At 34.2% G+C, this 24,065-nt stretch overlaps 1 long non-coding RNA gene across 2 annotated transcripts in view; it reads right to left on the bottom strand.

Annotated features, from left to right (window-relative positions):
* LOC131382845 (uncharacterized) overlaps nucleotides 1–24,065 on the bottom strand; it is a 119,904-nt gene that overhangs the window by 42,535 nt on the left and 53,304 nt on the right. Inside the window, exon 1 of one of the 2 annotated variants that reach the window (XR_009212419.1) lies at nucleotides 7,065–7,137. The exons of the other annotated variant lie outside the window; for it this stretch is intronic. This is a non-coding gene — a long non-coding RNA (uncharacterized LOC131382845). Of the gene's footprint in view, nucleotides 1–7,064; nucleotides 7,138–24,065 lie in introns of those variants that run through there. 2 annotated transcript variants of the gene reach the window in all.

Genomic DNA, 24,065 nt, shown 5'->3' with positions numbered 1-24,065 from the left:
ATTAAAAAGTCAGGAAACAACAGGTGCTGGAGAGGATGTGGAGAAATAGGAACACTTTTACACTGTTGGTGGGACTGTAAACTAGTTCAACCATTGTGGAAGTCAGTGTGGTGATTCCTCAGGGATCTAGAACTAGAAATACCATTTGACCCAGCCATCCCCTTACTGGGTATATACCCAAAGGATTATAAAACATGCTGCTATAAAGACACATGCACATGTATGTTTATTGCGGCACTATTCACAATAGCAAAGACTTGGAACCAACCCAAATGTCCAACAACGATAGACTGGATTAAGAAAATGTGGCACATCTACACCATGGAATATTATGAAGCCATAAAAAAGGATGAGTTCATGTCCTTTGTAGGGACATGGATGAATCTGGAAACCAACATTCTCAGCAAACTATCGCAAGGACAAAAAATCAAACACCACATGTTCTCACTCATAGGTGGGAATTGAACAATGAGAACACATGGACACAGGAAGGGGAACATCACACACTGGGGCCTATTGTGGGGTGGGAGGAGGGGGGAGGGATAGTATTAGGAGATAAACCTAATGTTAAATGACAAGTTAATGGGTGCAGCACACCAACATGGCACATGTATACGTACGTAATAAACCTGCACATTGTGCACATGTACCCTAAAACTTAAAGTATAATTAAACAACAACAATAACAACAACAACAAAACAGGCTGGAGGTGGTGGCTCACGTCTGTAATCCCAGCACTTTGGGAGGCCGAGGCGGGTGGATCACTTGAAGTCAGGAGTTCGAGACCAGCCTGGCCAACATGGTGAAACCTTGTCTCTACTAAAACTACAAAAATTAGCCAGGCATGGTGGTGCATGCCTGTAATCCCAGCTACTAGGGAGGCTGAGACAGGGGAATCACTTGAACCCAGGAGGTGGAGGTTGCAGTGAGCCGAGATCATGCCACTGCATGCCAGACTGGGTGACAGAGTGAGATTCTGTCTCACAGAACAAACAAACAAAAACCCTCAAAACCAAACAGAAGGTCAGTCACGGTGGCTTATGCCTGCAGTCCCAGAACTTCGGGAAGCTGAGGTAGGAGGATCTTTTGAGACCAGGACTTTGAGACCAGCCTGGGCATTATGGCGAAGCCCATCTCTTCCAGAAAAATACACAAAGTAGCCAGGTGTGGTGGCACATGCCTGTTGTCCCAGCTACTTGGGAGGCTGAGGTAGGAGGAACACTTGAGCCAAGGACATCAAGGCTACAGTGAGCCATGTTTGTGCCACTGCAGTCCAGCCCGGGAGACAGAATGAGACCCTGTCTCAAAACAAACAAACAAACAAAAAACCTGAAAAAAAAACAAAACACATTAATTTCTATCTCACAGATTTTTTTTTCATGTTACATAAGTTACATGTCAAGTTGTAAATCACCATTAAATTATTTAACTTTGTAAGTAGGCTCTGGTGTTATAAAATATGTGATACTTTCAAGAAAAATTATCAACATTATAAACCAAAGTAAGTACTCTTCCCTTTTTCCATAGTTTTTTTTTTTTTCTAAATCTCCATCCAGGCACTGATATTAACCATTTAATTGACCTTTAAGTTCCTTAAAGTCAAAGTAGAGTAACTTGTGCAGACACTCTCATGAAGAAGACACTATATATTTGTTTAATTTAGAATTCAAAGAGTTAGTAAATGAGAGTATATTTGGAATAATAATTATAACAAAAAGTAGCTTATGAAATATATTAAAAACCTATGTCTCCTTTTAGTGCAATGTCAACATCATTCTCAGCCGAACTCTCCATTAAATGTAAGAATAAGAACAGACTAGCTTAATTAATTGTCGAAATAGACAAAGGCTAGTTTTTCTCTTTTTGTCTCTTTGTGGATTTTATTATCACCTCAATTGTTTAGGTATTTAAAGTGTCTCCGGAATTGAGTTAACAAAAAGGGCGCGGTGGCCCATGCCTGCAACCCCACCACATTTTGGAGGCCGAGGCGGGTGGATCACGAGGTCAGGAGATCGAGATCATCCTGGCTAAAACGGTGAAAAAAAAAAAAAAAAGATGACGATTCTCCATTACCAAAACTGGTACAGGCTTGGAGACCAACATTATTCCACATTAGTTGTATGTAGTATGGTGTGTAGTTTCATTTTTTGTAATATGTATAACACCTATTACATGCAACCTTTCTGAGGGGTACTTATCATAGTGTCTACCTAGCAGAAATTATAACCTTAAAAATGGAAGCTGTCTCCCAATTTTTCTTATTTATTTTATATTACATATAATTATATATTATATATTTTTATGCTTATATCTCTTATATATTATATATTTCTTATAATATTACTATCCTTAAATAACATTTAAATAGAGAACCCATAATTTGTTCTTTGTATTCATTTGGAGGGTAGAATTCTAAGGTCAGTGAAAATTCACTGGTTTTATACCCACTCAAAACTATACTGTGACCAAAATGTTACCTACAATCACCACCCCCATCATACACACACACACACACACACACACACACACACACACACACACACCTGCATGCGCACTTTCTGAACAAATTACAGTAAGAATAGAGTCAATGAAGCATTTGGTTTCATCCTAAGTGTTGACTGCAGTGGAGGCTGTATGTAGGTTTTGAGGAAGACACATGTGAAAATGCTGACAGCATCATTTTAGAAATTTACACTCTCCTCATGGTCATTGTACAAGGGGAAATTAAACTTCATAATTCCTCCACATCCAACATGGTGTCTAACACAAATTAGTGTTTGATTAATGAATAACTATTTCTGAATAAGTATGTAAGTTAATCTTTGGATAAGTGAATACATTGAGAATGAATGACTAAATATATGAAGAAATAAAATAAGCACACACTTCATGCTAAAATCTACATTGACCAAGAATACCTGTCTCAGAGCACATGTAGGTCATGTTTAGTAACATACTAGGAGAGTCATTAGTAAGGAAATTCTAGTAGGAGCAAATTTAGTTCATTGGTTTGAATAAGTGAAACTTTTAAAAACAAAATATGTGAAATAGCAAATATTTTAATGGGAAAATCAAAATTAGAATATGCTACATGAGAATGCTGGATTCACAAAATAAATTCTGTAGAAGAGTTTATCCAGGTTATTATTAATCAGAAGTGGTTTACTGAATTTGTTTTTCCTATATTAAATATGTAGCATTTTCATATTCTCAGACATTTAAGAATATTGGCAGGCTTATTTCAAGTTATTAAGTGTCAGAAAAGTGTCCATGACCAACATGAGAAAACAGTCTCTTCATGCTTTTCAATGCTCAAAACATATTCAAATGTAAAATCCAATAATTTAATTGCAATAACAAACTCAGTGATGTGTGTTTATCTTGCTTTTACACACAGGGATTTACTAGAAATCACCTTATGGAAAAGTAGTTCTATGTGCTAAAGCCCAAACTCAATGGAGCACTACACATAAAAGTTATTAAAATCAAATGCTTCTTTTAACTTTAAATTTAAACCCAGAGAGCTAGATAATCCAAAAGGAAATTAAGGGAAATGTCCTTCTTTAAATAGTCAAACTACTACTGCATTTGGGAAAAAATAAATTGAAAAGTTAAATGATAGGACCCCTCCTACAAACAAAAGGAAATCCCACATTTCAGTATAAGAATTATATTTATTCACATGCACTGGAACTGCACAAATAAATTTATTTTAAAAAATTAATTTTAAAGGTCTATATTAAAGTAAGAAATTCATTTTATTGATGATATTCATACCATTAATAATGTAAAATTTAAAAGAAAAAATTATCAATATTAACAATTCTTAAATGTGATTCTGTTTCTCACAACATAAATAAAAATATTATAAAGTACCCTTTCATATGAACAAGTTCTCAAAAGGTTTGTATACTTTATAATTTCCATAACTTATTTTTACAAGCTTATTGCTTTAGCAGTAAATATGAGTAGAGTATAAAAATATAATTTAATACTCCTTCATATATTAAAATTCAATTTATATATATATTATACATACACATACATATTCTGAGTATTCAACATTTCAAAAAGGCTTAGAATATTTAAAAAAATATTATAATATACTATGCCACTAAGGAAACCACCACCAATTCTTGAAAAAGAAGGCATCTACAAAACAACAGAGTACTAGCATTAGAAAATAATAAAAGAAGTAAACAAAAATATTACACTAATTGGATGTTTAAGAAAATTCTCAATTAACTACGATGTCAAAGAGATAATTATGTACACAAAAAATACATTAAAACCCTTGGAAGTGTACTAAACTTAGAGCATCAAAAATTATGACATTTATCCAACTAAGAGGAAAATCATTAGACTTTATTCAAATTAATAAATTAAATTAGCACTAAATTTTGATGAAATATTTAATTTATATGTGTATATAATTTATAATATGCAAATAGTATTTAGTTAATAAATGACTTTTTAAAATAAAATACAAAGTGCAGCTTCATTAGAAATAGGATTATATATTTTACATATTGTATAGATTAGTATATGTGAATTATGTATAAATATACATTGATTATAAAGTGACTATCATTGATTACCATTGACTATACATTATCAATAAAATATGAATTGATTAACAAAATATTAAATATTAAACTTAATTAGAAAGGGTGTTCAGTAGATTAACTCATGATAATGAGATCTGATAAACTGAATCATAAACTAATTATTTTTAAAAAATCAAACAACACAGACAAAACCTTTATAAAGATAATTAATTAAAAAGAGAGAAATACATATTAAAAATCCAAAATAAATTTGAGAATAAAGTGTGCATGAAAAATTTTGGAATGTACTATGTAAAATTTAATCAAGACAAATTTCAAAATCAGTGAAATGGTCATTTTTCTAGGTAATACATAAATTTTCTAAATTATTTAAGTAAAACCAATATTTAGAATATGTAGATGATCTTCAACAATTTATCAGAAATTTACCTTCTATTGTCCTGAATGATCAGTGTTCATGAGATTTTGAGAAATAATTTTTCTTAAGTAGGCATTTAATTCTCATGCGGTGTATGCTAGATAAATTGTTTGAGTATATAAATATTAAAGTCTGTCAAATTATGTTATGATGTTTATGTAGCCTTCTTAAAAGTAAAACAAAAAAGTAAATAAAATTTTAAAAATAAAGTTTTGTTGGGGAGAAAACAGAAGGACAAATACTACCATGTATCCATACATATGCATCTAGAAAAATTATGAAAATTTAATACTAGTAAAAGTATCTACATTTGTACATACCTGCAATAGGAAATGTGAATGCAGAAACTAACCCTTCTGTTTTCAATAATTTAGAAAACAATATATGACCTTACAACATAGTCAGGAAACAAAGAACTAATTGCCTAGCTCTCATGAAAAATGTATCATTCAAGATCTCTAACTTGCACAAAAATAAATTCTAGATGGATTAAAATATGAGATGTTTTAAAAAACTGCAGAAGTCTCAAATAAAATGTAATCGAATATTCGTCTATCACAGAATAGGTGAGGACTTCCTATCTGTCAAAGTGATGGAAAAAAATCACAGAGGACATGATACATCATTTTCCAAATAGGACTTTTAAATCTCTGTGCATCAAAAATACCTACTTAAAAGCAAAACATGAACAGAATCATAAGGCAAACAAAAAGGGGAGGAAATATTTACCAAAATATTGTCGAGAGATAAAAATCTTTAAAATATTTTTAGAGCTTCTTGAGTTGATAAGACCCCAAATATCAGGCGGATAGAGTTTACATAGTCAATTTGTGTAAAGGACAGATAAATATATGAAAATATTAAAGAATATATAATACAAAAATAAAATATAAATATATGAAATATATAAAGTCTAATTTTACAAATTAACTTAAAGATTCAAGTATAATCAATAATGCAAACCCATTTTTATTTAATAAGTTACTGAAATAAATTCTGTTGAGATACACGATGTGGCTGGGCATGGTTGCTCATGCCTGTAATCTTAGCACTCTGGTGGGCCGGGGCGGGGGGACCCTTGAGTTCAGGAGTTCAAGACCAGCATGGGCAACATGGCAAAACCACACTCACCCCATCCCAGCCCCTGTCTCTACAAAATACAAAAATTAGCTAGGAGTGGTGGTGAGCACCTGTAGTCCCAGCTACTTGGGAGGCTAATGTGGGAGGATCACCTGAGCCCAAGGGGTCAAGGCTGCAGTGGGGTGATAGCATCACCGCACTCCAGCCTGGGCAACACAGCAAGAGAAAGAAGAAAAGAAAAGGAGAGGAAAGGAGAGGAGAGGGGAGGGTAGGGTAGGGGAGGCGAGGAGAGGCCAGAAAAGGGAAACACAGACACCATGCAGCACTGATTCAACGTAGCTCTTACTGGCTACAATGGGGATTTAATATCAAGAGTATGTCTGTTGAAGATGTTCACCATGGCAGTGTGGCTGGTGACAGAAAAGATGGCCTACCAATGAAAGTATCTGGCTTCGCTGCTCGGGAGATTATTCTGAGTCATCCAGGCTAAATCAGTTGTGGCTATGCCGCCATGCTGGGATTGTCACAATGCTTGCTATGAAACCATGCTGTATTGTCACACTACTTGCTAATTTTTTAGTTGAAGGAAAGGTTGGTCTATGGATACTAGCCCCAGATTATTGAAATCTGATGAGGCTTCCACCATTCATAGGGTTCCTGGATTCTCTATCATTCCCTGGTTCATTTTACAATTTAAATATGAGACATAAGTTGTTGTGGGTATCATCAATGCAGTGGACAAGAAAACTGCCTGAACTGGCAAAGTCACCATGTCAGTCAAAAAAGCTCATGAAAGTGAAATGGATATTATTTGTAACACTTGCACCGCCACCCTACCCCTTCTGCCATTTTAACCAACTTGTGGAAGAATAGTTCCAGAACTATTTGTCAATTACCATTTACATTTTCTTGGGGACATGCTGATTAATGATAATGCATGTTAAAAGCATCAGAGGGAAAGAGATATTTTGACTCCCCACTAGATCTCCTCTGATACCTCATCGCTGGGAAGTGATTGCTCCAGAGGTGACCTCTATTGGGCAGGGATGAAAGCCTGGTCTCTCCATGAAGTTTTCTGACTCCTAGTGAGGAAACAGAGAGGTGCCTAGTTACTGCTGGGTGGAGATGGAATCCTAGACAGCCTATGTGGTCTCCACTGGCACCACGGGATGGGGGCTTATTATTACCTAGAGGGGATGGAAGTCCCTATTCTCTACCCAGCCTTCTGTGACACCACAATGGCCAGTGGGTTGGGGTGCCTCATTATAGACTGGCATGAATGAAAGTCTAGGTACTTCAATCTAGAATGTAGTGGTTATTGTCTAAAAGCTTTCATTTTGTGAGGCTGCTCCGCTCTTAGTCCTTTAGCTAGAGAGAGTAGGCTTTTGTTGTTGTTGTTCTTTGTTCTACTCTTATGTGTGTTTCCAGGTTGCAAGTTGCCAGAAACTTCAGCTCCAGGTTAGGAGATATGAGGCAAAAAGAAAATCCAGGAGGTCACCAGCATATCATTCATCAGGGCCATGGCCCCTAGACAGCTTGCCTTTTCTTTCCTCCCTTTAGAGAATTCTTCATTTTGTTTTATACTTAATATCCAAGGATTTTAGATGGAGTTAACAAGACACATAGGGAAATATATATCTAATACATCCTCATGGAAGCAGAAATTATACATTAAACAATTTTTTGCCATAATGAATGTAGAAATTCCATAATAAAGTAATTGTTAACTAAGTGGCAAAGTGATTATAGACATAGGGTGCATTATATCAAATTATCAAATATTATTTTAAAAGCTTTTAATAACATGAAAATATATCCTTTACCTGTGAAATGAAAAAGACACAATTGTATATGATATTTACTATATTTTTGTGTGTGCATATATTAACCATATTTTGATTATGCAGATAAAATATATGGACCAGAATCACTGGTAATTAAGAAGATGCATATTAAAGCAGTGAGATACATTTCACACACATTAGATTGAAAAAAGTTTAAATGATTGATAATTCCAAATGTTGTCCAGATTGGGAGGAAACAGGATCTGGTACATTGCTACCAGTTTAGGTGAGTGCAACCGCTTTTGGCGAGCAATTTGTCCATAACTAGCCAAATTAGAGTTGCATTATTTTCTAAAACAAGAAACTCTACATATAAACATGTGCCACAGAAGGAGGGAGATAAACAAAGATGTTCATTGTAACACTTCACACTTTTAAAACATTGAAAGAAATTAAAATAAGTTAATTATTCAAATATAGGGGAATGGTGTATAATCAATATGGTATACATATAATATGATAGTTAAAATGAATAAACTAGTTTTATGTGTAACAACATGGAGCTATTGCAAAAACACGAGAGAAAATAACCAATTATAAAATATATAATATTATTTATGAAATTAAATGACATATAAAACTACATAATTATATGTGTATAAAATATATCTGCATAAAAATGATATATTAATTTTGTAATGTTGGTTATGTCTGAAATGGAATGAGGGGCAAAGCACGAGGGAGTAGGAGCTTAGCAATGGCTGTAACATGTTTTTCCCTTAAAAGTAAAGATAGCTAAGGAACAGATGGCAACAGATTAGAAACTGTGGTTCACATGATTGTTACCATGTAGTCCATTAAAGAACATTTTTAAAAAACTTATTATTTGTAATAAAACAATGTGACATCATCATCTTCTTCATTATAAATGGATCTATTTTGTTTAAGAAGTTGTTAGATTCTGCTTAATAAACATTGGGTTTCATCCTCAAAGATGAGAGTGGAACAGCTTTCTAAATCACTGATTTTAAATTAGTGACAAAGTAGAAACTATTTTTAAAGTATTCTAGCCAATCCACCTATCTTGAGTACTACTAGTTTAATCAATGAAAGTTCACTTTTAACTTTCAATATTCTACGGATTAAGAGAATTAAAACATTTGCTCTGGTACTTCTGGAATGTAGTCTTTTGACTAAATGCTTATTAACCTACCCTGAATGTACATTACTAATTGAGCAATTTCCATCCCTTAGTATAAACCAAATAGCTAATACACTCATTCATTTCTCAATGATTATTCCAATGTATTTTAAAATATATGTGACACCGACTGTATATTTAGTATTTACATGAAGTGTTGATATTAATTTTATAAAAATAAAAGGAAAATTTAATAAAAATAATTAGTGAATTTCAAAAACGCATGCTATATTGAAGAAGAGAGTGCTGAAAATAAGTCAATGTACTAAAGTTACATGAAACAATTGTAAGAAGCACGTATTTACCCTATATCTAGGAAACTTGCATGTAATAAGAATATAAAACCAAATATAGAACAGTAATAGCTCATGCCCTCCAAGAATCTAAGCATACACACAATTTTTAACTTGAGTGCCTCTGCAACAAAAAATGAATTATATCTAATTTTCTAAATATCAAATTATATGAAGTTTCAAGGACCAGATTAAAGGACAACAGTAAAGGAACTAACAGTTCTACCTTGCACTTTAAGATAGAACAGTGTAAATCATTGCTTTTGGTAGGGAGTTAAGGGAAAGGTATTTTTTGTTGGTTGTTTTGTTTCCTACACGGTACAGATCAGAGAGTAAGGGTGCAAATTTGGAGGAGTACACGAGTCTGCCATATAATAGTTGTATGGCATTGGATAATTTACTTCTCTTTCTCTTAGTTTTTTTTTTAATCTGTAAATGTAGCTACTAATAGTGCTTATTGTGAGGATTAAATTAGCTATTTAATGTAAAAATCTTAGAACATCATCTTCCATACAGTAAATGCTTAATAAATGTTTTCTATAAATATCATTGCTATTAGTGTTATCTGTAAAATAATGGCAAAATAATGGGACTAACTACTATTAATTATTGTAGGGAGTCATGTCTGTCCACAGTGATCATCATGAAAGTTTCTCACTGATAGCCTACTCTTCTCCATTATAGGTTCCACTGCAGTTGGATGAGCAAAAGTAACTAGTCCCAGGCAATGCAGTCACTGCAAAAGTTGAGTACATTTCTAGTATAGCACACTCCAGAGTTCCCTTTGATTGTTGTAGTGACTGGAAGCATCAGTCTAGAGATGATATTTGTATTAGTATGCTAGGGTTTCCACAACAAAATACCACAGACTGCATGGCTTACACAACAGAAATGTCTATCTGAGTTCTGGAAGCTGGAAGTCCCAGGTCAAGGCCCTGCGGAATTCAGGTTTTGGTACAGGCTCTCTTTCTGACTTGCAGGTAGTTGCCTTCTCAATGTCCTCATCTGGCTTTCCTCTGAGTATATTTATAAAGCAATGAATCCTATTAGATTAGGGTCCCACGCTTATGACAACAATTAAAATTAGTAACACCCTAAATAATCTATCTCCAAATGGAGGCATACCTCAGAGATACTGTGGGTTTGGTTCCAGACCACCACAATGAAGTGAATGTCAGAATAAAGAGAGTCAACCAGTTTTTTTTTGTTGGTTTTCCAGTGCATACAAAAATTATATTTTCACTTTACCGTGGTTTTAATGTGTGCAATAGCATTACATCTAAAATAGCAATGTACATATCTTAACTGAAAACACTTTATTGCTAGAACAAACAAACCAACCCTAACAATCACCTGAGCCTTCAGTTTTGTAAGATTTTGCTAATAGAGGGTCTTGCCTCCATGTTGATGGCTGCTGACTGATCAGGAAGGTGGTTGCTTAAGGTTGAGGTGGCTGTGGCAATTTCGCAAAATTAGACAGTAATGATGTTTGCTGCATCTGTTGACTCTTCTTTTCATGGAAGAGTTCTCTGCAGCATGTGATGCTATTTGATAGCATTATATCCACAGTAAAACTTCTTTTAAAATTGGAATCAATCTTCTCAAACCCTGCTGCTTGCTGCTTTATTAACCAAGTTTATTTAGTAGTCTAAATGCTTTGTTGTCATTTCAACAATATTCACAACATGTTTTCCAAGAGTAGGTTCCATCTCAGTAAGTCACTTTTTTTGGTCATCTAGATGAAGCAATTTCTCATCCATTCAAGTTTTATCATGTGATTGCAGCAATCCTGTAACATCTTCAGGGTCCATTTCAAATTCTAATTCTCTTGCTATTTCTATCACATCCTCACTGAATTCCTTCACTGAGGTCTTGAATGCTTCAAAGTTATCCATGATGGTTGGGATTAAAAATTCCTGTTAAATTCCTTCTTAAAAATTCCTGTTACTGTCAATATTTTGACTTCCTCCCATGAATCTCGAATGTTCTTAATCACATATAGAATGGTGAATTCTTCTCAGAAGATTTTTTGCTAACTTTGCCAACATCCATCAAATGAATCACTGTGTATGGCAGCTATAGTCTTTGAAATGTATTTCATAAATAATGAGACTTGAAGGTCAAAATGACTGCTTGATCCATGGGCTGCAGATTGGATGTTGTGTTGCAGGGATATAACAACATTAATGTCCTTGTACATGTCCATCAGAGCTCTTGAGGGACCAGGGGCATTTTCAGTGAGCAGTAATACTTTGAAAGAAACATTTTTTGCCTGAGAAGTAGGTCTCAAAATTGGGCTTAAAATATCCACTAAATTATGCTGTAAACACATGTGCTGTCATCAGGCTTTGTTGTCTCATTTATAGCACAGGCAGAGTAGATTTAGCATTACCTCTTAATGGTCCCAGGGCTTTAGAAATGGTAAATAAGCCTTGGTTTCAGCTTCAAGTCAGCAGCTGCCTTAGTCCCTAGCAAGAGAGTCCACCTGTCCTTTGAAGCTTTGAAGCCAGGGATTGATTTCTCTCTAGCTATGAAAGTCCTAGATGGCCTATACTTCCAATATAAGGCTGTTTTGTCTACAGTAAAAATCTATCATTGAGTGTAGCTACTTTCATCAATTATCTTAGCTAGATATTCTGGATAACTTGCTGCAGCTTCTCCATCAGTACTGGACACTTCACCTTGCACTTTTATCTTGTAGAGATAGTTTCCTTAAACTTTGTGAACCAACCTCAACTAGCTTTAAACTTTTCTTCTGCAGCTTTCACACCTCTCTCAGCTTTCATAGACTTGAAGAGAGTTAGGCTTTGTTCTAGATTATGCTTTTGCTTAGGGGAATGTTGTGGTTGGTTTTGATCTTCTATCCAAAACACTAAAACTTTTTTCATATCAGCAATAAGGCTGTTTTACATTCTTATTATTCATGTCTTCACTGGAGTAGCACTTTGAATTTCCTTCAAGAGCTTTCCATTGCATTCATAACATAGCTAACTGGCCTAAGAGGCCTAGCTTTCAGCCTATCTCCGCTTTCAACATGCCTCCCTTAAAACACTTAATCACTTTTAGCTTTTGATTGAAAGTGAGAGACTACAACTCTTTCTTTCACTTGAATACTGAGAAGCCATTGTAGGGTTATTAATTGACACAACTGCAATATTGTTGTATCTCAAGGAATAGGGAGGCCTAAGCAGAAAGAGAAAGATAGGAAACCGCCAGTCAGTGGAGCAGTCAGAGCACATACAACATTTATTGATGAAGCTTCCCATCTTATGTGGCACCCCAAAACAAGTACAATAGTAACATCAAAGATTACTGATCACAGTTAACTATTACAGATATAATAATAATATAAAAATGTTAAATATTATGAGAGTTACCAAAACGTGACACAAAGACACAAAGTGAGCACATGCTGTTAAAAAAAAAAAAAAAAAAAAAAAACTACCTGTAGGCTTGTTCAACCTAGGGTTGTCACAAACCCTTAATTTGTGAAAAAAGCAGTTTCTGCAAAGTTTGGTAAGGCAAAGCACAATAAAATGATGTATGCTAGTATCTGATAAGAACTATACAGCAATTCTTATCCTTTTCCCTTTTCCCATAATATTTATTTTCTTATGTACCTTTAGAGTTTTCTCTTTGTTGTGTTCAGCAAGTTGAGCATGACATATTAGGGTGTGTATACGTGTTTGCCCATGTGCATGCTCATGTGTGTTTTAGTTTTTGTTCTGCTTAGTGATCTTTGAGTTTCATTTTTCCATTGTTTGTTATTTGTCATTGCTTTGGGGAAATTCTCAACCCTTATTTTCTTTAAAATTTATTCTGACATTTTCTCCCTCTCTTCTTCTGGGATTCCAAGTAGATATACAATAGACTGCTTCATGTTGTCTCAAAACTCTTGAATGCCTAGTGTTGTTTTTAATCTCACTTTTCTGTCCCTTTGTACTTCATCTTGTAAAATTTCTATTAATCTGTTTGAGTTCACTGATTAATTTCTTAGTTGTGTTGAGTCCACTGATGAACCCATGATAACATTCTTTATCTATGTTACCATGCTTTTTATTTCCTGTCATTTCCATATGATTCTTTCTCGTAGTTTCCATCGCTCTCCTGAAATTACCCATCTGATCTTGCATGTTGCCCACCTTTCCAGTGGACCCCTCAGCGTATTGATCATAATTATTTTAACTGCCATGAGTCTAAAATCTATGTCATATTTGTGTCTGATCCTCTTAATTGCTTTGTATTTGGAAGTGAGTTTTTTCTTGTTTTTTCATATGTCTTGCGATTTTTTTTTGATAAAAGATGACCTGTTTAAGATAGTAGAGACTGACGTAAATAATTTGTGCAAGGAATTGTGCACAATTTTCCTTCTATTGGTCTTTGGTGTGGAGTTTTGTTAATTTTATCAGGTTTTAAGCTGCTTTTGAGGTTGATTAACATTACCATTATCCCCAGTGCGCTATGGACTCTAAATTTTTCTTTTTTTTTTTTTGAGACAGAGTATCACCCTATCACCTGGGCTGGAGTATAGTGGCGCGATCTTGACTCACTGCAACCTCCATCTCCCAGGTTCAAGTGATTCTCCTGCCTCAGCCTCCCAAGTAGCTAGGATTACAGGCACCCACCACTACATCCAGCTAATTTTTTGTATTTTTAGTAGAGACAAGGTTTCACCATGTTGGCCAGGCTGTTTTCGAACTGCTGACCTCGTGATTCTCCCGTCTCAGCCTCCCAAAGTGCTGGGATTATAGGCGTGAGCCACCGCGCACGGCCAGACTCTAAATTTTACTGACATTAGCATGTGTGTAGGGTCGTGTATGGTAGGAGGTGGTGCGCAGAGAGTCTTTCTCAATATCAGTTCCAGGCTTAGATTTAGAACATCTTTTACCTTGTTTCTCAGAGACAGCTTGCTTCTTAAAGTTCCCTCATCAGTATTACAGTCTAAATTTATTTATACTTGATGCTTGTTAGCAAGGTGATTGGGGTAGTATTCTGTTCTCTGAAATTCTGATTAAATCTTAGGCAGATAATTTGTTCCTCAGTCTCAGGGATATGACCTTCACAAATATTCTTTCCCCTCTTGTCACTGTAGCTCTGGGACCAGCTGGCATTCCTGCCCCTCATTCAGGACAGAGGCTTTTTGTTGCTGTTGTTTCTTCTTCTTTTGCCAGTGCTGTATGGGTGGCAATTTGGTGGCCCTTTCACCTACAGTCTGAAACTTCTATTCCAAAGAGAGGAGAGGAAAGCAGTGTCTGAACAGTCTCATGACCCCTCTGCAGCAGCTGCTCCCCTCCCTCAGGTCTGCACCATGAGGCATGTTTTCTTAGGACTTTTCTGTCTTACATATAAGCTTCTGAAGAGTTTCATAGAGGACAATCATACAATAGGGCACTAACAACTTTTATATCTGCAATCCCTAGGCGCTTCATACTCTCCATACTTGACCTCAATCAATTTGTCAATTACCGTAGCTGAATTCTTCTTATTGGTGTTTGCCACACATAACCAAGTGCGTACATCCCACCCTCTCTGTAGGTGCCTGTTTGTCTCCAGATTTTTGTCTAGTTGGTTGCCTTGAGACTTCAGCTTTCTGATGGATTCAGAAAAATTGCAAACTTGAAGATTTCTGTCTTTTGTCTTTTAAGTTTGAGATCGACATTTTCCATCTTTCTTTATCCTTCAGTGGAAACTGGAAGTGCTAATGAGATTCTTCTAATTGCCAAGTTCTTGGTAACTGTCAACTAAATCAGCAACCTTGCCTTTGCTATTTCTGGGACATCTTATTTTTAAAATATTTCCCATTAGTTTTATTTGTGGACATTTTCCTCCCTCTGGTCATCTCCTTTGTCTTGATGTTCCTAGAGTTCTGTCATAAGCTCCCTTTTCCTTTCTATAAACTCAACAACAATGCCATCTATGCAAATGTATTCAGCTATCATCTTTAATGACATTTAAATCTCTAACTATATCTGAGATCATCCTCAAACCTCTTGAACTTCTGTCTTCCTGGATATCAAAGGAACTCTAAATATAACTAGAAGTAAGCTTATTTTCTGTTCTTGTTGTTGTTCTTCCCCCCTGCACATCCTATCTTGGTGAATAGCAGCAAAACTCATGTATTCTAAATGCAAAACCCATGTTTCACCTAAGATTCTTTCCTCTCTTTAACTCCACATATCTAAACAGGCCCTAAGTCTTCAAACTTCTACCTCATTAACTTCCTTAATCATAAGTCCAACACAAGAAACCAATTGCTACTTTGTTAAAGCACAGTATTATCATCTTTTACCTAAAACCAACTGTATAGGGCCCCAACTGGCCTTTCTAATGTTAATTCTGCCACTCTTCCAACATCCTATATAACTTTCTAAAATATTTCTACAATGAAAACTATAAAACATTAATGAAAAAAATTAAAGAGGACACCAAAAAATGGAAAGATATTCCATGTTTATGGTTTGGACATATCTATATTGTTCAGTTGTTCCCCAGACAATAATATACATTGTGAATGTATATTCATAATGCAAACCCTATCAAAATACCAATGACATCCTTCACAGAAATAGAAACAATATCCTAAAATTTAAATGCAATCACAAAAGACCCAGAAACCAAAGCAATCTTGAGCAAACAAAACAAAACTGGAGACATCACATTATCTGATTCAAATTATACTACAAAGCTATAGTCACAAAAACAGCATAGTACTGCCATAAAAACAGACACACAGAGCAATGGAACAGAATAGAGAACTCAGAAATAAATCTGCACATTTATAACCAACTCACTTTTGACAAAGGTGCCAAGAATATACATTAAGAAAAGTTCATTTTCTTCAATAAATGGTACTGGGAATATTGGATATCCATATTCAGAAAAATACAATAGACTCATCTGTCTTGCCATACATAAAAATCAAATAAAAATGGATTAAAGATTTAAGTCTAATACCTAAAACTATGAAACTACTAGAATAAAACATTTGGAAAATACTTCAGAACATTGTTCTAGACAAAGATTTCTTGAGTAAGATCTCAAAATCACAGGCAATCAAAGAAAAAATGGACAAATGGGATCACATCAAACAAAAAGCCTTTTGCACAACAAAGAAAACAATCAACATAGTGAAGAGATAAACCACAGCAAGGGAGAAAATATCTGTAAACTACACATCTGACAAGGAATTAATAACCAGAATATATAAGGAGCTCAAATAATAGAAAAAACAAAACAAATTTCAAATTTCCCAATTAAAAATCAGAAAAATATTGGAATAGATATTTCTCAAAAGAAGACATATAAATGGCCAACATTTATATTAAAAATGCTCAAAATCAATCTTTAGAGGAAATAAAAATCAAAACTATATGAGACGTGATTTCACCCCAGTTAAAGTGGCTTTTTATCAACAACAGATGCTGGCAAGGATGTAGGGAAAGGGAAATATTTATACACTGCTGGTGGGAATGTAAAACAGTGCAGCCACTATGAAGAACAGTATGGAAGTTCCTCAAAAAACTAAAAATAGATCAACCATTTGTGATCCAGCAATTCTGCTGGTATATTTCCAAAAGAAAGGAAATCAGGATATATAAGAGATATTTGTACTCTTATGTTACTGCAGCACTGTTCACAAAAGCCAAGATATACAATCAATCAAAGTGTCCATTAATAGGAGAATGGATTTTAAAATGTGTACATATACAAAGTGGACTATTATTCAGCCATAAAGGATGAAATCCTTTCATTTGCAGCAATATAGATGAAAGTAGAAGACACTATGTAAAGTGAAATAAGCCACGGATAGAAAGACAAATATTGCCTGTTCTCACTCATATGTGGGTGCTAAAAAAAATTAAACTCATGGAGGTAGAGAGTAAATGATGATTACCAGATATTGGGAAGGATAGTGGGGAGGGGTAAATAAAGAAGAGATTCTTAACAGATACAGAAATAGAGTTAGACAGAAGGGATAAAATCTAGTGTTCAGTAGCACCATAGGGCAACTATACTTAATAATTTATTGCATATTCTAAAAGAACTAAAAGAGTGGAGTTGGAATGTTCTTAAGATAAAGAAGTGATAAGTGTTTGAGGTGATGGATATCCTAATTAATCTGTTTGATCATTACACAGTATGCTTTTTATCAAGATAGCACATACATTCGCTAAACATATACAATTATTATGTACCCAGAATAATGAACAGTTTAAAAAATAAATTGGATTTTTTTCTTTTCAAACTTCAGTAGTTCCGTTCCATCTGTGGATAATATATAAGGGTATTAATAGTCTGGTCACTTTTTACTCCCTAACTATTTTCTTTTTTTACTACTCCTCTCACCCTAAACTTTAGGAATGCCAAAACATAGGCAAATACCAAAACTTTTATGCTTTTTTAAATTTTGCTCAAATTACTATATCCTGTTCCTCTGGCAGGCATCTAAAATATTTGAACTTAGCTCAAATGTCACATTCTCTATGAAGCCATTTCAGAGATTTTCTTTCTTTTATAATCCATGTGTGATTTCTATTATAGCATCATTAATACTGCTAGACTGAATTTCCTAATAAATGTGAAATTTAATAATGCTAGTTACAGCTCAACATAGAGAAGATAGTCAGTTACTTCAATTTTTTGCAGTTTACATATAACTATAAAGAACATTGAAAAATCTATTAATATTCAGCCATTGTGGAAAGCAATTTAGTGATTTCTCAAATAAGTTCAAACAGCACTTCCATTCAACCCAGCAATCTCACTATTGCGCACATACCCAAAGGAATATAAATTGTTCTACCATAAAGAAACATGTACGTATATGTTCATTGCATCACTATTCACAATAACAAAGACATGGAATCAACCTAAATGCCCATCAATGGTAGACTAGATAAAGACAATGTGGTACATATACACCATAGAATACTATGCAGCCATTAAAAACAAGATCATGTCCTTTGCAGCAACATGGATGGAGCTGGAGGCCATTATGCTAAGCAAACTAACACAGAAACAGAAACCACATGCCACATGTTCTCATTTATATGTGGGAGCTAACCATTGAGTCCACATGGACAAAAAGAAGGGAACAACAGACACTGGAGCCTACTTGAGGGTGGAGTGTGAGAGGAGGGTGAGGACTGAAACTCTACCTAATAGGTACTATGCTTATTATCTGGGTGATGAAATAATAATAAAACCCCCATGAAACACAATTTACATATATAACAAACCTGCGCATGTACCTTTGAACCTAAAATAAATGTTATTTTTAAAACCTATTAATATAAATAATATTATCAATAGCAGAAAGCAACAACTTTATCCAGATTTCCCATGTCATGTACATTACCTATTTTCTTTCCTCTTTACACTATGTAGTGTATCATTTGACCCTTTTCAAAACTAACAACAAAGTTTGTCAAAAAGAATACTTGTAGATATGCCAAGCTGTGTTTTTCTCAACAAAATGCCGTAAGATTATTTTTTACATAGTCTTCATCTTGACTTTCAGTTTTTCCAAGTCTTTATCTACTTTTATAAACATTTGCACACATTTATACAAACATTGTAAGCATTTATAGAAAATTACAAAGGTCAATAAACAACTCTAGATCGATCAATTTTGCTATTTAATTCATCAATTTATTGAGCAATATTTAGTAAAAGACCTTTTATAAAGGTCTGTGAATCTGCAGTACAGTTTGGGGAGTAAGAACTCACGCACCATTTCAGGAAGCTGATTATTTGGGACGTAAAGGGACTGAGAAGAAAGAGTGGTTTTGTATGCTTTTGTAGATTACCCAGATGACCTATAAAGAGATTTTGGGGAAGCTCTGTGAAATCCTTTAGCCAAGTTTACTCTGGCAGCAGCAATCCTTGCTGCCTTCCCTCTGAGTCCTTTGGCTCCAACTTTGGGGAAATAGGGAACTATTTTTATTTCCCAATGGCTTCCACACTGGAATTCCCTGACCAAGAGACCAAGAGACCAAAATCTATCAAACTGGCTTTTTCTCCAATGTAAAAAAATGTTGCACCAAAATATTATAACTTCCGATCTCTAAGACTGCTTATAATGAACATTCTCTAGATGTAGAAGCATTAGAGGTTGTACCTCTATTATTTTTATTGTGGTTTTTAAATAACACATTCAGATTTGTTATTAATCATTTCAAATAGTCATTCCTTAAAATATTATCATACACTTATTAACCAAGACAATAAAAATGGAAACAAATAATATATTAGTAACTACTGCTGTACTAATAACACACTACATAGCACTAAACAATCAAACACAGTATTTTCTTAAAAATGAGACTAGTATTCAGCATACTGTTCTTTTCCTGTTGTGTCTAATTTTGTTTTGCAAATTCTAAAATTTGTTAGTGAATATTTCTTGTTCATATGGAACCATCTTTGAATATTATATCATTGCTTCACCTCACTAACGATTTAGTGGACTTATAAATCGTTAGAAACACTGATCTGGTTGATGATTCATTTGAGTAATACATCATGAGGAAAAGGTGCTTCAATGATCTATTACTCTAAAGATGGTGCTGTGTAGAATCAAATCCAGGAACACTTTTAGTTACTGCAGAGAATCCCTGCTCTGGAGAGGGCTTCACTTAAAAAAATTCACTATCTTTTGGCTAAGTTTTAACCCATTGTTAAATATTTTGTCATTTCACTCTATTTGTTTCCAAAAGCAGACATTCAGACAAATATATCATAGTATAGAGAGAAAATTATTTTCTTTCTTCATCAAGAAATGCATTGACAAAAACATTTTGGATTTTTATTGAATATTAAGTTTCTATATCTCTTCTCTTAGTGATACTATATGAGATCATATAATACAGAAATGTTTTTATCCTCAATATTAATCATCATTTTGCATACTCTAAAATAGCAATACTAGAATTATGTGACTCTGGAGATACATTTACAATCACTATTAACCAAGAGCCAGATGACTACTGTGTAAACTGTAGTCTTTAAAATAGAGTAACTTAAAAAGAAGTTCTCAGAGATCATTCAATTGAATTTGAGCCCTATATGCTTAAGACATAGTTTATTAATCTTCTAATTTTTCATTGTTTTCAAATATTATTCTACTCTTAATTTTCTACATGTGAGAAATAGAATGTATTTTTTTACAATAACTCATTAAGTAATAGACTCAAACTCTAAAATCGAAGACAGTGCTTTATTTTCTATTTTTTAATAAAAATAATCAATCTGACAAACTGAGCACTTTATACACTTTTAATATTAATATAAAATGATACCATCAAAACCTTATACAAATGCCTTACTCTATGTTGTGAAAAGAAAGTTCTGAGTTTTGCAGATTCTTTCTCTGATTTGGATGCCTATTTAATTAATTTGATTAATCACTGCTCTAAAATAACTCAATGCCTTGGATTTTAGAAAAATTGACCCAATAGTCCCAAAGAAGGGATAAATATCTTTTATTTCCCTCCAATATACTCCACTCCCACCCTTCCTAATCCAGGACCCATCTAATTTTTGCCCAAAGCTGGTAGGCAGAAAACATATTCATTATTTTTAGGATAAATCCTGGTCTCTACTCAAAAAGAAATAAGTGACTCCTTGACCCACAGTGGACAGTTACTGTAGCCAGAAGGTATAGTTTTCAAGAGTGTGAGTAATATAATGTTAAATCACACCTTGTGCACATTTACAATCTCAGACACATGCTATTTAGCCCTAGTAATATCTCCTGTGTTGGGGGAAGAGAACATCATACTGACCCACTTCCCATTGCAATAGTCCAGTACCTCTCACAGTCTTCTCTCAGTATGTAGCACATCTTGTAAGAATAAGCAATAGTTCTTTGGCATGGGACAGCTCAAATTCAGATTAACAAAAATAACATAATTTGTTTTATGTAATCTAAAGAGTCTTAAGCACGTCATAAATTTGCGTCTATTTCTATCATGAAGCAGAACATTTAACATATTTATAAATTGCCCATTTGGTTTACCTTCAAACCCTCTAACTTTTCCAAGGACAATAGAGGGTACTTACTTTAAATCTGCTTCATTAAACAACCTGATAAAGTGATTTGCCCAGTATAAAGAAGCCCTTAGCTCCAAAAGGTAAATTCCAAACACTTTTTTGGATGGTATAAAATGCTTGTGATTTTGAAATTGGCAGTTTTTCCTGCTAGGCCTTACGGGTTGTCTCATTATACAAGCTTCAGGAAAGAAATTTAAACTTATTTGAAAAAAAAGAAAAAAAAAAAAACTAAGAATGCTTTTTAACAAAGCACAATAATTCCATTATAGTGAAATATTAAACAAATAATTCAAATTATAGGAAAATCTCCCCTCAAATATATTTACTGATATATTACTGAAAATAATGAAATAATATAAACCAGCTTAGTATCCAACAATAAGGGAATAAAGGCATACCCCAAGGAAGATCGGAAGATCTTTCCAGGTAGTGTTTTCTAAAAAGAATGTCTTCTGGCTTTTGATATTGAAACTTCATATCAAGAAAAATGTATAATACATTTTTCTTTTATTATAATGTCTTCCAGTCATTATTTATAGAGGTAAATTTTATATTTATCTCTGTAAAACACGATACACCATTTTTAAGCAAAATTTGAGGTAAATCTTACTACATTTTAAATACATCTGTACCACGGTCACACATTTTGTAAACCATACTGAATATCAGCGAAAGCTGTTGTATTGTGGATGTGGCTGGCCATAGGATGGGCATCTCAGGGTCGCATCCAGTGTGACACTGAGCTTTCCTTAAAAAAATTCGATATTGTTTTAGCACAAGATAAAAAGCTTATAACTGCACTTAACGAGAATTAAGTCAAAGTCCCATTTTGCAACGTTTTTATCTTAAGTGCCCATTACCTCCATGAAGACTTAGCAAAGCCTTCCTCTTCAATAGTTTCCACAGACATCTCTGTCATCACTTCCTCTGAGACTCATGATTTGTCTGAAGTAAGACTTTGATCATCATCTCAACCTCACCATTACATCTGTAATCAGTGACAATGAAGTGTCAACCATCCTTACCATCTTTCTTCTGAATTTTCTTTAATTTTTAAGACTTCAATTCATTAGTGAGCAAACAGTTTATTTCCAGATATTACCTGGTTTTTACTGTGAAATGTGCATTTCCATTATAAATTTTGTTATTGCTTTGTATTCTTTGCTGGGCTGTATTATAAGTGTTTATCAAATGACATGCAAACTCTACAAGAATAGCATTTAAATTGTTTATCAGCAACTTTATCAACTGTCCACTGTACGAGATGTTTTTAAAAATACTTCTAACATGATAGTTTGTTTTTTGCCCATCATCAAGTTCAACATGGATTTGAAAGGAGTTCTGCTATCATTTAACCATTGAGACGCCCAGGTTCATAGAGATATGTTTATGAACAGAATTGTATCCTGCCCAGAATTCATATGTTGCAGCTGTAACCCACCATACAAACTGTATAGGCTATATTTTGCTTTATTTTATGTTAACTTATTGTGTTTGGCAGATATTCCTTTTTTAAAACAAAATTGAAGATTTCTGACAACCCTGCTCAAGAAAGTCTATTGGCATCATTCTTAAAACCACATGTGCTTACTTTGTGTCTCTGTGTCCCTGAGCCATAAAAATATTGAAATAAGGCCAATTAATAAAACTACCATGACCTCTAAGTGTTCATATGAAAGGAAGAGTCACACATCCCTCACTTTCAATCAAAACCTAAAAATGATTAAACTTATTGAGGAAGGAAAGATCAGACCAACTGAAAGCTAGGCCTCTTGTGTCAAACAGCCAAGTTTTCAATGTAAAGGGAAATTTCTTTGCAGTATTTGACTCCAGGTTATAAAGCTAAAATATAAAATGTACTACACATAAAGTCTTTACTGTAATTAGTAAATGTGCTTCTTACACAGGTATGGGTTAGAAACTATGGAATTAATTTATATGTATATTAAATTGAACATATAAATAAATATGCTGTAGATAATGATAGCTAGGCTTCTCATTGTTGAAGAAAGAGGTTACAAATAAGAGAGAAGAAAAGAATGAATTCTATGTTGCTGGATTGGAATTGGAGGAAGCAGTGCGATCTCATGGTTTTAAATTATTGATACAGATAGTATACCAGTTTCCCATTACTGCCGTATGAAATTAGCATAAATGTAGCAGGTTATGATAACAATGATTTGTTATTTTATAGTTCTGAAGGTCATAAATCCAAAAGGGCTGTGTTAATATCAAGGTGTTTGCAGGGCTGTATTTTCTTTTGGAAGATCTAGGAGAAAATCTAACTTGCTTGCCTGTTCCAGCTTCCAAAGGCTGTCTGCATTCCTTGGCTTGTGGCTCCCTTCTCCCATTTTCAAAGCCATCAGTATAGCATATTCAAATTTCTCTTCAATTCTGACCTTTCCTTCCCCTGTCTTCATTTATAAAAACCCTTTTGATTACATTAAGTCTACCCAGATAATCCCTCTCCCCTCAAGATCCTTAACTTATCACATAAGTCTCTTTTGCCACGTATGGTAACATATTCACAAAAGTCTAGGTATTAGGATGTAGACATCTTTAGGAGGCCTTTCTTCTGCCTACACAGATAGACAGGTCAGAAATAAATCTCCATATGTATGTATCTGCACAGGCCAAAATTTTCTCTTTCTCTCTAGATATATTTT

Source organism: Hylobates moloch, unplaced genomic scaffold, assembly GCF_009828535.3.
Source record: "Hylobates moloch isolate HMO894 unplaced genomic scaffold, HMol_V3 SCAFFOLD_1, whole genome shotgun sequence".
In the NCBI taxonomy this organism is placed as follows: Eukaryota; Metazoa; Chordata; class Mammalia; order Primates; family Hylobatidae; genus Hylobates; species Hylobates moloch.
The sequence above is the reverse complement of the archived record's forward strand: the minus strand, read 5'-3'. Positions and strand labels throughout refer to the sequence as shown.